Source organism: Mustelus asterias, chromosome 3 (assembly GCF_964213995.1).
Source record: "Mustelus asterias chromosome 3, sMusAst1.hap1.1, whole genome shotgun sequence".
NCBI lineage: Eukaryota > Metazoa > Chordata > Chondrichthyes > Carcharhiniformes > Triakidae > Mustelus > Mustelus asterias.
The window spans coordinates 48,351,239-48,365,317 of NC_135803.1; the positions used below are offsets into that span (position 1 = coordinate 48,351,239).

The 14,079-nt window shown below is 40.7% G+C and overlaps 1 protein-coding gene across 3 annotated transcripts in view; it reads right to left on the reverse strand.

Moving 5' to 3' along the window:
- The window catches only part of LOC144490898 (calcium-binding protein 39), a 73,093-nt gene that overhangs the window by 45,362 nt on the left and 13,652 nt on the right, over positions 1-14,079 (reverse strand). The window lies entirely within an intron of this gene.

Here is a 14,079-nt window from a genome sequence, read left to right on the forward strand (position 1 = left end):
GGACAGATCAACAGAGAAGCAATGGGAGCAGATTTTTAAGGGAATATTTCAGAATACTCAATCAGCATATTCCTACGATAGAAAAATTCGAAGGGGCTGACCCCCCATCTGTGGTTAACTAAACTATCAAACTTAAAAGAAAAGTTTGCCGATGATACAAAGATAGGTGGAGGGGCAGGTAGTATTGAGGAGGTGGGGAGGCTGCAGAAAGATTTAGACAGTTTAGGAGAGTGGTCCAAGAAGTGGCTGATGAAATTCAACGTGGGCAAGTGCGAGGTCGTACACTTTGGAAAAAAGAATAGAGGCATGGACTATTTTCTAAACGGTGACAAAATTCATAATGCTAAAGTGCAAAGGGACTTGGGAGTCCTAGTCCAGGATTCTCTAAAGGTAAACTTGCAGGTTGAGTCCGTAATTAGGAAAGCAAATGTAATGTTGTCATTTATCTCAAGAGGCTTGGAATACAAAAGCAGGGATGTACTTCTGAGGCTTTATAAAGCACTGGTTAGGCCCCATTTGGAGTACTGTGAGCAATTTTGGGCCCCACACCTCAGGAAGGACATACTGGCACTGGAGCGGGTCCAGCGGAGATTCACACGGATGATCCCAGGAATGGTAGGCCTGACATACGATGAACGTCTGAGGATCGTGGGATTATATTCATTGGAGTTTAGGAGGTTGAGGGGAGATCTGATAGAAACTTACAAGATAATGAACGGCTTAGATAGGATGGACGTAGGGAAGTTGTTTCCATTAACAGGGGAGACTAGGACGCGGGGGCACAGCCTTAGAATAAAAGGGAGTCACTTTAGAACAGAGATGAGGAGAAATTTCTTCAGCCAGAGAGTGGTGGGTCTGTGGAATTCATTGCCACAGAGGGCTGTGGAGGCCGAGACGTTGAGCGTCTTCAAGACAGAAATTGATAAATTCTTGATTTCTCGAGGAATTAAGGGCTATGGGGAGAGAGCGGGTAAATGGAGTTGAAATCAACCATGATTGAATGGTGGAGTGGACTCGATGGGCCGAATGGCCTTACTTCCGCTCCTATGTCTTATGGTCTTATGGTCTTATGGTCATACAACTATGCAAAGCTGAGTGGTAGGTCAGAATATAAAGAACGGCAGAGAATGACTGAAAGGTTAATCAGAGGAAAGTGTGAGGGGAAGCTAGCTGGAAATGTAAAAATGGATAGCAAGAGTTAATACAGGTATTTAAAAAGGAAGTGTTGGACCTCCAGAGAGTGGCAATGGGGAATTAATAGTAGATAATAAGAAAATAGCAGATGAAATGAACAAATATTTGGCTGCTGCCTTCACTATAGAAGATACAAGAAGCATTCCAGTAACAGCTGTAAATATGAAGGCAGATGAGAGAGGGGAACTTGGTGAAATTATGATCATTACGGAAGCCTGCAGGCTGACAAATTTCTGGGTCTTAAAAGAGATAGCTGAAGAGGTAGATGTGAAAGTCTTAATTTTCCAAAATTTGCAAGATTCTGGAAAGGTTCCATCACACTGGAAAGTAGCAAACATGACGCCTCTATTCAAGGAGGGAGGGAAGCTGAAAACGGTTAGGCCAGTTAGTTCAATATCGGTCAATCTGTCATGGGGCAGATACGAGAATCAATCTTTGAGGTTTAGTTGGGCAAAAAACTCATGGTATTTGGGAAGAGTCAGCATGGTTTTATGAAAGGAAAATCAGGTTTAACCAACTTCTTGAGGGTTCTTTGATGAGCATCATGCACTGTGAAAAAATGGGCACTGTAAACATACTGTACTTAAGATTTCCAAAAGGCATTTGACAAGGTGCCACATCAAATGTTACTGCAGAAAGCAAGAGCTCATGGTGTCGGGATCACATTAACATGGAGAAAATTTGCTGGCTGGTAGAAAACAGTGTGCATAAATGGGTCTTTTCTGATTGGCAGGATATGATGAGCAGAATCCATAGGGATCTGTGCTGTGGCCTCACTTTTTACAAGTTACATTGATTACTTCAACGAGGGGAGTGAAAGTGTGGTCGATAAGTTTGCACATGACAAAGATAGGAACATAAGTGACGAAAACATAAGGAGGTTGCAGATGTATATCAATCAGTTAAGTGAGTGAGCATAGGGTCTGACAAATGGAGTATAATGTGGGAAAATGTGAAGTTGTTCATTTTGACAGGAAGAATAAAAAGGCAGATATTGCTTAAACGGAGAATGGCTGCAAAATTCCGAGATGCAGAGGGATTTAGGTGTCTGCGTGCACGGTGGCAGAGTGGTTAGCACTGCTGCCTCAGCACCAGGGACCCAGGCTCGATTCCCAGCTTAGGTCACTGTTTAGGTCGAGTCTGCACAGGTTAGGTGCATTGGCCATGCTAAATTCTCCCTCAGGTGTACCCGAACAGGCACCAGAGTGTGGCGACTAGGGAATTTTCACAGTAACTTCATTGCAATGTTAATGTAAGCCTACTTGTGACAATAAATAAACTTAAAACTTAAGTTAGAATGCGGGTACAGCAAGTAATTAATTTGATTTATTATTGTCACATGTATTAACAGTGAAAAGTATTGTTTCTTGCACGCTATACAGACAAAACATACCATTCATAGAGAAGGAAATGAGAGAGTGCAGAATGTAGTGTTACAGTCATAGCTAGGATGTAGAGAAAGATCAACTTAATGCAAGGTAAGTCCATTCAAAAGTCTGACAGCAGCAGGAAAGAAGCTGTTCTTGAGTCGATTGGTACATGACCTCAGACTTTTGTATCATTTTCCCGAAGGAAGAAGGTGGAACAGTGAATGTCCGAGGTGCATGGGGTCCTTAATTATGCTGGCTGCTTTGCCAAGGCAGCGGGAAGTGTAGACAGAGTCAATGGACGGGAGGCTGGTTTGCGTGGTGGATTGGGTTACATTTACAACCTTTTGTAGTTCCTTGTGGTCTTGGGCAGAGCAGGAGCCATACCAAACTGTGATACAACCAGAAAGAATGCTTTCTATGGTGCACCTGTAAAAGTTGGAGAGAGTCGTAGCTGACATGCCAAATTTCCTTAGTCTTCTGAGAAAGTAGAGGCGTTGGTGGGCTTTCTTAACTATAGTGTCAGCATGGGGGGGACCAGGACAGGTTGGTGGTGATCTGGACACCTAAAAAGTTGAAGCTCTCGATCCTTTCTACTTTGTCCCCATTGATGTAGACCAGGGCATGTTCTCCTTTACGCTTCCTGAAATCGATGACAATCTCCTACGTTTTGTTGACATTGAGGGAGAGATTATTGTTGCCGCACCAGTTCACCAGATTCTCTATCTCATCCCTGTACTCTATCTCGTCATTGTTTGAGATCTGACCCACTACAGTGGCGTCGTCAGCAAACATGAAAATCGAATTGGAGGGGAATTTGGCCACACGGTCATAGGTGTATAAGGAGTATAGCAGGGGGCTGAGAACACAGCCTTGTGGAGCACTGGTGTTGAGGATGATCGTGGAGGTGGTGTTGCCTATTCTTACTGATTGTGGACTGAGAGTTAATTAAGGCAGGTTAAATTAATTAAGTAAGAAGTTTAACAACACCAGGTTAAAGTCCAACAGGTTTATTTGGTAGCAAAAGCCACACAAGCTTTCGAGGCTCTGAGCCCCTTCTTCAGGTGAGTGGGAATTCTGTTCACAAACAGAACTTATAAGACACAGACTCAATTTACATGAATAATGGTTGGAATGCGAATACTTACAACTAATCCAGTCTTTAAGAAACAAAACAATGGGAGTGGAGAGAGCATCAAGACAGGCTAAAAAGATGTGTATTGTCTCCAGACAAGACAGCCAGTGAAACTCTGCAGGTCCACGCAACTGTGGGGGTTACAAATAGTGTGACATAAATTCTGATTCTAGGATCGCATGATAAAGACTCAGGAGGAAAAAAGCAGAAATATTTATGTGAAATAGTGTGACATAAACCCAATATCCCGGTTGAGGCCGTCCTTGTGTGTGCGGAACCTGGCTATCAGTTTCTGCTCCGCGACTCTGCGCTGTCGTGTGTCGCGAAGGCCGCCTTGGAGAACGCTTACCCGAATATCAGAGGCCGAATGCCCGTGACCGTGTCCCGAGGCATGGTACATTGGGGAAACTATGCAGACGCTGCGACAACGGATGAATGAACACCGCTCGACAATCACCAGGCAAGACTGTTCTCTTCCTGTTGGGGAGCACTTCAGCGGTCACGGGCATTCGGCCTCTGATATTCGGGTAAGCGTTCTCCAAGGCGGCCTTCGCGACACACGACAGCGCAGAGTCGCGGAGCAGAAACTGATAGCCAGGTTCCGCACACACAAGGACGGCCTCAACCGGGATATTGGGTTTATGTCACACTATTTCACATAAATATTTCTGCTTTTTTCCTCCTGAGTCTTTATCATGCGATCCTAGAATCAGAATTTATGTCACACTATTTGTAACTCCCACAGTTGCGTGGACCTGCAGAGTTTCACTGGCTGTCTTGTCTGGAGACAATACACATCTTTTTAGCCTGTCTTGATGCTCTCTCCACTCCCATTGTTTTGTTTCTTAAAGACTGGATTAGTTGTAAGTATTCGCATTCCAACCATTATTCATGTAAATTGAGTCTGTGTCTTATAAGTTCTGTTTGTGAACAGAATTCCCACTCACCTGAAGAAGGGGCTCAGAGCCTCGAAAGCTTGTGTGGCTTTTGCTACCAAATAAACCTGTTGGACTTTAACCTGGTGTTGTTAAACTTCTTACTGTGTTTACCCCAGTCCAACGCCGGCATCTCCACATCATAAATTAATTAAGGCAGCTAACGGAAAGCTGTCCTTTATTACAAGGGGAATCAAACAAAAAAGGATGTTGCGGTGTTGCTTTAGTCACAGAATATTGGTGAGATCGCATCTTAAATAGTGTATGCAGTTTTGGTCTTTTTAAAAGGAAGAATGTAAATGGTTCAGAGGAGGTTTACTAGATTGATAGTTGGAATTGGCAGGTTATTTTTACGAGGGAAGGAGTTTAGAAGAGCAAGGGGTGACTTAATTGAAGTATGTAAGATCCTCAACAGTCTTGACAAGGTAGATGTGGAAAGGATGTTTCCTCTTGTGGATGAGTCCAGACTAGAGGGCACTGTTTTAAAATTAGGACTCATCCTTTTCAGATAGAGAAGTATTTTCTCTCAAGAGTTGTGTGACTTTGCAACTCTACCTAAGACCATGGAGACAACATTAAATATTTTTAAAGCAGAGGTGGATTGATTCCCTTGCCCAAGAAGAATCTAAGGTTAATTAGAAGATGGGGGAAATGTGGAATTCGAAACAAACAGCTCAGCCATGATCTTATTGAATGGTGGAGCAGACTCAAGGAGCCAAATGGTTTACTTCTGTTCCTATTCCATACGTTTGATATGTACTCCAGATGTGATCTCACCAATGCCTTGTATAACTAAAATATAACCACCCAACTCTTGTATTCAATTCCCCTTAAGAAAATATAACACTTATTAGCTTTGCTAATTACATGCTGCATCTTGCGATTCATGCAGTAGGACACCCAGATCTCTCTGCCTCTCGGAGCTCTGCAATCTCTCACCATTTAGATAATATGCTTTGTCCTGCAAAAATGGGCAACCTTACATTTTCCTACATAATCCATTTGCTAGATCTTTGCCCACTCACTGAACCTATCTATATCCTTTTGATGTCTTCTTACGAACTTACTTTTTCCACTTATCTTTGTGCCAAATTTAGTAATCATATCAGTCTCTTCAGCCAAATTATTTATATAAATAATTGAGGCACACCACTTGTCACAAGCTGCCAATCAGAAAATGACCCAATTATGCCTGTTTCCTGTTAGCTAGCCAATATTCTATCCATGTCAATATGTTACCCCCTACATGATGGGTTTTCATTTTTAACAATAACTTTTGATGAAGCACTTTATCAAATACCCTCTGAAAACCCAAATACTGTACATCCACCGGTTTCCCTTTATCCACCGCACCTGCTACTTAGAATCAGAGATATACAGCACTGGAAACTGGCCCTTTGGTCCAACTTGTCCAGTTTAGGAAACCGGCATGGACTAGTCCTATTTGCCTGCATTTGGACCATATCCCTCTAAACCTTTCCCATCCTTGTACCGGTCCAAATGTCTTTTAAATGTTGTACTTCTTCAAAGAATTCCAATAAATTGATTAAACAGGATTTTCCTTTCACAAAACCACGTGGACTATGCCTGATTAACTTGAATTTAAGTGCACTGTTATAACCTCTTAAAAAACATAACATTTTCCCCATGACAGCTGTTAAGCTAACGGGCCTCTAGTTTTCTGCTCGTCTCTCTTTTGTCATCGGATGAGGGCAGGATCCAATTGGCTGTGTCCAAACAGACAAATAGTTCATTGGTCATGTTCCAATATAAAGACTGGGGTAAACTGGGAATGTTATCCATGATTACCAGAAATCCAGCACTTCGAAGGGAGAAGGGTAGTTATTTAGGAAAAAATGTCTCAATTTGCACATTTCTAGTTTACATTCAGATTGATAACTGAATTATGGCTAATACATTCATAGCATTGACGATAAATAGCTTCAATCAAATTTGGGAGGAAGGAGAAAGAGGGATAAAGGTATGACACCAATGATTGTTATAGGAAGTTATTCCATCATTGAAAGACATTATACTTACAGAATTTAACCAAAATCTACGATTAAAAGTGGCACAATAGCAAAATCTAAGTGAATCTTAGCCTCTCAGCAGAAGTTTCCAAACCAGCAAAGCATTCAGAGCTCCACCATCCACATCCTGTCTGGTACTAAGCCCTATTTATCAACCACCCTCGATTTTGACCTATTTTGAGACTCTGAACAAATCAAATTTAAAATTCTCATCTCATCTTGCATCCCTTCTGGCTGCTTCCAATTCTGGCTGGTAACTCCCTCCCAACTTCCCTCTGCTCCATCTTCAATACTGCAGCCACAGTCTCCAGAACTTAATGAACAAATTCCATTTCTGTCACTCATTCGTCAACTACAGTTAGCTTAAAACTAACAAGCTTTAAAATTTGCTTTTTCTGTGATGAACCTTGGGCATTGTTTTATGCTAAAAGTGCAATAATAAATGCAAGCTATGGTTAATTAAAAATGTGCAGTGCAACCAAGCAGCAAATTATGAACTCAAATGACAAAGATTATAAATCGTAGAAACTTTACGACAGAGGCCATTCAGCCTTCTGTGCCCATTTTTAGGGGACAAAGCAAGTCATATCATGTATAGATTTAAGATGTGGGCTTCCAAGAGAGCACTGTAGCCCAGTATTAGTGAACTGTTGCTATAATCCTGAGGCACTCAACCAGATCATCTCCAAAAGGTTAGATGAAATTTGGCTGGATTAATTGCTTATTTAGTTTGCAAGGGATCCCCTCTGTTGTATCTGCAGAAAATAAAAACACAGCACATTTCAATTTCTCAGAGAATCTTATGCAGGATGTTGCCAAGTTATTTTATTCAAATACAGGATGTGGGTGTCGCTGGCTTATCCAGCATTTATTGCCCATCCCTAATTGCCCTTTAAAAAGATGGTGGTGAGTTGTCTTCAGTACACCCATAGTGCTATTAGGGAGGGAGCTCCATGGTATTGACTCAGCAATAGTGAAGAAACAGCGATATATTTCCAAGTCAAGATGGTGGCAACCTGGCGATAAGTACAGTATATTCACCAGTTCCCCTTTATCCACAGCACATGAGACTCCTTCAAAGAACTCCAATAAATTAAACATGATTTCCTTTTCACAAAACCATGTTGACTCCGTCTGATTGGCTCGAATGTTCCCAAGTGCCCTACTATAACATCTTTCACAAAGGCTAACATTTCCACTACGACAAATGTTAGGCTAACTGGCCTATAGTTTCCTGTCTTCCTTTTTGAATAAAGGAGGTACATAAGCTTATCTTCCAATCTATCAGAGCCTTCCCCAAATCTAGGAAATTTTGGAAAATTAAAACCAATGCATCAACTGTCTTATTAGCCCCATCTTTCAAGACCTTAGTGTGAAGTCCATCCAACAATTTGTTTAATATCTTTCCCCTGATTATTGTAATTCCCGCTGCCCCCAAGTTCCTCCCTCTGCCGTTTCCTGATTTACAGCTATTTCTGCGATGTTACTTATGTCCTCTATAGTGAAGACAAATGCAATATTTAATTCATCCACCATAGCCCTACTTTCCATTAATTGCCTAGACACATTCTGTAAGACAAATACTCCCTCTGTAAACTCTTTAAATATTTATTGAAAATTTTACTGTCCATCTTTATGTCACTGGCTAGTTCTCCCTCGTATTCTAGTTTTTCCCTCCTTATCATTTTGTCATTCTTTGCTATTCTTTCCAATCTTCTGATACCACTCGTCCTTGTACAAATATATGTTTTTTTCAGTTCAATACTGTCTAACTTTTTCATTAAACACAGATGATGGGCCCGCTGCTTGGAATCTGTCTCTCATTGGAATGTGTATATACTGCATATTCTGAAATCTCTCTTTAAATGTCTGCCACTGAACCTTTGTTGATCTATCCGTTAAGCATATTTGCCAGTTCACTTTGGCCTGCCATTTTGACATTGGTTATTTTCTTCCTTTGCCCAATTTAAAACTGTACAGAGATCTCCATAATACACAATACACAATCTGAGCTTTTCTGTGCAAAATCTTCACATACACAAGATGTCCAACTCAAATGTGAACAAAGATAGTTTTGACCACGATGGAAGCTGTAGTTAAGGAGCTAACTGAATCCAGCAAGTCTAATGAAAAGATTTGCTGTCAACAAGTTATAATTATGTATGCATATCAGACTACATTGGCCTTTGAATAGCTATACTTCCGATCTCTACTACATCAATCTGCTACTTTAATTAAATTGAGAATGAGAAAGGTTCAATATTACAATTGTGAAAAAATGGGTTCAAGTTTATAAAATCCCACCAATCAATACAATGATTTATAGAACTTCAGTTTAACATCACACAACTTCTATGTAGTTAAGAATGCAAATATTTAAAGACCTAATTATTTTTTGTCCAAATTAAGCAGCAGCCAACATGATGTTCATATAAATTGAATACCCAGCCAGTGTTATGAATCACAGAATCCCTACAGCGCATGAGGAGGCCATTCAGCCCGAGTCTGCAACGACTCTCTGACAGAACATGTTACCCAGGCCCACTCTCGCCCTACTCCCATAACCGCATGTACTTACCCCATTAATCCCCCAACCTACACATCTTTGGACACTAAGGGGCAACTTAGTATGGCCAATCCACCTAACCAGTACATCTTTGCACTGGAGGAGGAAATCAGAGCACCCAGAGGAAACAGACGCAGACGCGTGGAGAACATGCTAACTCCACACAATCACCCAAGGCCAGAATTGAACCCAGGTCCTGTGAAGCAGCAGTGCTAACCATTGTGCCACCATGCCACCCAATGAAGCCATCAGCAGCAAGTGTAACTCTAGACAAATATCCATAACTTCAGACAATTTATTGACCATCCTTAAATTGTGTTGCTGCATTCCAAAACGTAGCTTGCTTCCACTCTTGCCTAATACCCACAGTATCTCCAGTAATAGCGTCTCTAGTCAGCCTGCAAACATTACCTCTGATGCCCTCAAAGTATCTATCCTTACCCTCCTCATCTACAGTGGCCCCTTGGTGATACCATTGAAAAAGCATCAAATTTTGCATTTTCAATATTCAGCTCCACTACTCCAATTCTCTTCACCACTCCATTGTCCGTGCTCATCTGATATCCAGTTGTGGGTGCATCACATCATCCTCCAACTAAACATTATGAAGACTCCAATTATTATGCTGTTGCCACAGATTCCACCCACTTCCCTGGCCACTGTTTTTAACCAAACAAGACTGTTTTCGGTGTCCAACTGATCCAGAATTGAGCTATCAATTCCACATTCTTTGCATTGCAAAGACTGCCTAATTCCACTTTCATAGTACCACCCATGTTCACATGTTGAGATCTTCATCTGTGTTTCTGGAGTTCACAATGATTTCCTACTCATTCCCCATTTTCTGTAAACTTCTGCTCATCCAAACCTCTTGGATCTCACTCTTCACCCTGTCCTTGCTGATCTATATTAGTTTCATCCCCCAAAATAAAATTCTCATCCCATATTTAGATCTGTTTGTGGTTCATCTTTAAAATCTCCAACCCTATAAAACCGAGTACTTGTGCATTGGGTTTCCCTCTGCCCCACCATTGACAATTATACCTACTAGATCCTAGGTTCTGTAGTTCTCTCTATAAGAGTTTCTACACCCCCCTTTTAAAACCATGATTTTGGGCCACCCCTTCTAATATCTCATTTATCAGTGATCATTTTTGCCTGACTATCCAGACACCTTTTTGAACATCTGCCTGCATTAAAAGGCACCAAATACATTCAAGCTACTGCATGCCTATATCTAATCTCTTAACATTAGTATCTATGAGTCAATACATACTTCATACAAACTGCCTTCACCCACGCCGTGTACAAAATTTACACATTCAGTACCAAATATGCCGGCTGATCAGACTTTTCCCCATAATTTTCTTCCAATGTTTGATTGTCACAGGGGTCCTATATCAACATGGTCACACACCTGGGCAGAGTGAGGAATTTAGTCATCAGGTGTGTGACTATGTCTCCGAATTGTTCTGCTATTATCTGAACAGCAGTACCCAAACAGCTTTGTAATTCCATCTGATAATGCAGCCAACAGGAGAAACTCCTCATCTAGCAAACTGACATAATTCAGCAAATACACACCCAACACGTTTGTAGCTCATGATGTAACTAAAATCCCAATCAAACAGCATTTCCAGTAGCTAATGAATAAAAAGGAGCCTTGATGAGCAGCAGGAGAGAAAACTGAATAAATCACAAGATATTTATTTAAGATATCTAGGCACAAGTATGAAAGCATTTGATAAAAACTGTGAAATGTAAAATTTTGTAGCAGAGAAGGATGACTATTGCTCCAACACAGATGGGGATTCCACTTTGGTGGACTCAATTCTCTAAGGCTTTGGATGACAAATTAAAAGGGTACAGTGAATGGTGGCACATCAATGGTTATTGCAGAAAATAAATGTTCAATGTTTTAGGGGGTAACATATTGGCATGGGTAGAAGACAGGCTGGCCAACAGAATAGGGTTTTTTCAGGTTGGCAAGATGTAATGAGTGGTGTGCCATGGGAATCAGTGCTGGGACCTCAACAGTTTACAATTTATATAAATTACTTGGGTGAAGGGATTGAAGGTATGGCTGCCAAATTTGACAGCAAGTGTGAAGAGGGCATAAGGAGGTGACAAAATATATAGATAGTTTGCCTACTCACTTACCCTATCTCCCAATGTCTACTCTATCAAGGGGTGAACTGCAAACATATGCTCAACAGGAATCAAGCGGAGAACAGCCTAACTCCGTCGCACCAGTGCAAGTTGATTCACAATATAATTTCCAGTGGTAGAGACTGCTATTCCAATCAGTTTGTGACTTGTGTAAAATGTAACATTTCGTAGCAAAGGAGGATGACTATTTCTCCGACACAGATGGGAATTCTACTTTGATGAAGCTCAGATCTCGCAGGCTTTGGATGACAAATTAAAAGGGTACAATGAATGGTGGCTTCTAGTATCTTACTGATGGCTTGCAGGATTGGACAATTTCCATCAGGAAACTCCAGATCAAGGTCACACAGTGGAAGGGTGGCTGTTACAATCCAAATACCTCTTGGGTAGCATCCAGTTCCAAGTTCTGGACTTCCAACTGTAACTTTAAAGTGCTAAAATGTCCCAAGATGCTTCATAGAAGTGTCACCAAGTAAAACTTGACACTGAGCTATGTAAGGGGTATTAGGCATACAACCAATAGCTTGATCAAAAAGATAGATTTTAAGAGGGGGAAGTGAGGTATAGAGGTGAAAACAGCTAAGGAAGGAATTCGAGTTTAGGATCTTAGTAACTGAAGGCATGAGCATCAATAGTGGAGCAATTAAAATCAAGGATGTTCAAGAAACCAGAATTGCAAGAGTGCCAAGAGCTGGTTGACATTAAATGAGATGGGGAGAGGGGCAAAGCCATGCAGGGATTTGAAAGTACGCAGGAGAATTTTAAAATTGAACTCTTGCTGGAGCCACTGTACATCAGTAAGCATAGGGGTGATGAACAAACAGGACTTGTTGTCAGGGGTATGGCCAGCAGAGTTTGGGATGAACTCAAGTTTATGTGGGACAAAAGTCAGCCAGGAGTAATTGATAAAGATTGGAGTAGCAGATGAACAGAGGTTTGGGTGGCAAGAGGTGACATTGAGAAGTGTGAATAAGCAGTTGTGGTGATGGAGTGGATACCTGGTTAAAAATGCAACACCAAGCTTACAAGCAAGTCTGTTTCAGTCTCAAATAGTTGTCAGGGGGTGAGATGGATTTGGTGGCCAGCGAATGGAGTTTATGGCAAGGACCAAAAATAATGACTTTGGCCTTTCCAATATTTAGTTGAAAGAAATTTCTGCTCCTTCAGTATCAAATGTCACGTAAGCAGTGTGACAAATCAAGAAACTGCATAAGACTACATGACAGGCACTTTTGTTCTACAAGAAAATCAGCCAGTTGATTTTGATTAAGTGGCAATCTTGAATCTGTAAGACCTCAACTTAAAAAACTGGTTCTCACTTGACAGCATGCCCTGGAATATCTCTCACAGAAGGAGCTGATTAACTATTCTATGCCACTGCAGTGTTTGGATAATTGAAAAGTTCTTGTATTAACGATGAATAAGAAGTCCTATAGGATGAGATCATTCTTCAGAGAGATTACTATTTTGTGAATATAGAAATTGCAAGTTAATGAACTAGCAGAAACTGATGAGTTTTTTTGCTACTATTTCTCCTTTACAAAATCTAATTCATAGATTATATTCTAAGACATGTGGTACAACAGCAATTATTCTTTGTTTAACAGTAGGATGGTATGAAAGTATTAATTTCATCCTCAGGAGCAAATTAAAGTCACAAGGGTTATGTACTGAACCTCGGACAACCAATTTCCAGAGAATATGCATATGAAGTCCAAGTTTGGTTTATATAGAGCAAAAACTAAAGGAATAACATCGAATAGATTCTTACAGCACATGAGGTGGTGGTGGTCATTCATCCGTGTCCCCATCTAGCTGTTTGAAAGAGCTATCCAATTAGTCCCCCTCCTGCACTCTTTCTGCAGAGTCCCAAAAGATTATCCTTTAAGTATATAACAAACAGGAAACAAATTAGCTTGAAAAGTAGGGGAGTGGGGGGGAAATTAATGTTCAAACACCAAACCACATTTACATGTTAGTTTTCCAGTGATGAACATATGGTTGGGGAAAATCAACAGCAGTGAGACTGTGTCCCATTCACCTTTACCTTGAATGTAATCAGTTTCACAGTGCAAAAAATGCAGCTGTAGTTTGACAATATAGTTGCATATGGGGAGCTGTGTAATCACTTTAAAACAAGCTTGGTTTCGCAGAAATCAAACAGAACCAGAAGTATGAATGCTCACTCAGTCCAAGTTTAGGCTTTAATTACTGACAACTACATTGTGACTTTACTATATTTTCAAGCTAAAAGCTTGGAATAGACATTGCCAGAGACCTACATCAATCTTTGGGCTCCACGATGGATATTCCACTATTCATGGATACTGTTAAAAACATGTAACTCTAAACTTCTGACGTCAGCCTAGAGAATTAGAACACAAACTGCGCCCTTGCAGAAATAATGCAGACTCTGTGATTTTATGAAAAACATTTACTTCTGCGGCAAAACAGCACAAGAAAAGTATTCCAAACTGTTCAGAATTTTTCCTCCATTTCCTGTTTATCACATTAATCCTTCAAGTTCTGTTGCTCAGTCTACTTCCTCGCTTTGAGTCAATAAACAGTTTTTCCCAAAAAACACCTGGTAACATATTTATCCATGACTTCAATATCAACCTTCATAAAATCAGTTAAAAATTAAATGTCTCATGGTATTTTGTTCCAACCTCTGCCCATTAGT